Source organism: Mandrillus leucophaeus, unplaced genomic scaffold (assembly GCF_000951045.1).
Source record: "Mandrillus leucophaeus isolate KB7577 unplaced genomic scaffold, Mleu.le_1.0 Scaffold36, whole genome shotgun sequence".
In the NCBI taxonomy this organism is placed as follows: domain Eukaryota; kingdom Metazoa; phylum Chordata; class Mammalia; order Primates; family Cercopithecidae; genus Mandrillus; species Mandrillus leucophaeus.
The window spans coordinates 5,524,577-5,525,974 of NW_012103809.1; the positions used below are offsets into that span (position 1 = coordinate 5,524,577).

The window sequence follows — 1,398 nt, forward strand, 5'->3', positions numbered from 1 at the left end:
GAGTGAGTCACACCTTCCTCCATCATTTATTATCAACTCCTAGATTCCTTATTTAACTCCCTGAAAGTCCAGGCTTTTTGAAATAGAATGTTGCCTTGAAAGAATCAACATGAGATTAAATTCAACTCATGAAGATTGTTCAACACAGAGACATTTGCAAAAGAAGACGATTTTCACGTAGCCGGGTGTGGTGGCTCATGCCTGTAATCCCAGCACTTTGGGAGGCTGAGGCAGTGGATCACTTAAGGTCAGGAGTTCCAGACCAGCCTGGCCAACATGGAGAAACCCCATCTCTACTAAGAATACAAAAATTAGCCAGGCATGGTGGCGCATGCCTGTAATCCCAGCTACTCGGGAGGCTGAGGCAGGAGAATCGCTTAAACCCTGGAGTCAGAGGTTGCAGTGAGCCAGGATGGCGCCACTGTACTCCAGACTGGGTGACAGAGTGAGACTGTCCAAAAAAAAAAAAAAAAAAAAAAATGTAAAAGAAAAAGAAAAAAGAAAATCATTTTCACACAGCTGGAACATGTTTCTTTTAGAACATTCATAAAAGTAGTATTAAGAACTACTATTAGTAAGCTATGTTCACAAAGGGAAATATTCCACTATGTCAGCACCTAAAGTCCTGTCTGTACGAGATGCAAAAAACAAGACAGGAAGGGGAGGATGAGCTATCCAGTGGTTCTCAAATTAGGGGTGCCAAGATGCCCATGACCTACTCAGAAACTCCTCAAGGTGAAAACTTTTTGATAAGAATGTCAACACGTTACTCTGCATTGTAAATATCATTATCCCACGAGTGTGTAGGGTTTAGTAAACATGAACTGTGACATCACAGCCAGCTCAGCTGATTGAATACAGAAACAGATATGAGAATCAAGCTGTCTTCTCTTAAGCCAGATATTAAAGAGATTGGTAAAAATGCAAAACAATGCCATTCTTCTTCCTCATTATTGCTGTTTGGAAAAATAAAATTATTTTGCATAAAAATATGTTATCTACATTAAAATAATGGTTTATTATTGTTATTTTAAATGAATTAAATAATGATTGAAATATTTCTCAGTTTTAGGCTGGGCACAGTGGCCTATGTCTATAATCCCAGCGCTCCGGGAGGCCGAGGCAGGTGGATCACCTGAGGTCAGGAGTTCCCGACCAGCCTGGCCAACATGGTGAAACCCTGTCTCTGCTAAAAATACAAAAATTAGCTGGGCATTGTGGCACATGCCTGTAATTCCAGCAACTTGGGAGGCTAAGGCAGGAGAATTCTTGAACCCGGGAGGTGGAGGTTGCAGTGAGTCGAGATCATACACTCCAGCCTGGGAGACAGAGTGAGACTCTGTCTCAAAAAAAAAAAGGGAAGCAAGAAAGGAAGGGAGAGGGGGAGGGAGGGAGGGA

General features: G+C 42.1%; 1 pseudogene; it reads right to left on the bottom strand.

Moving 5' to 3' along the window:
• LOC105546492 overlaps window positions 1-1,398 on the bottom strand; it is a 99,666-nt pseudogene that overhangs the window by 68,653 nt on the left and 29,615 nt on the right.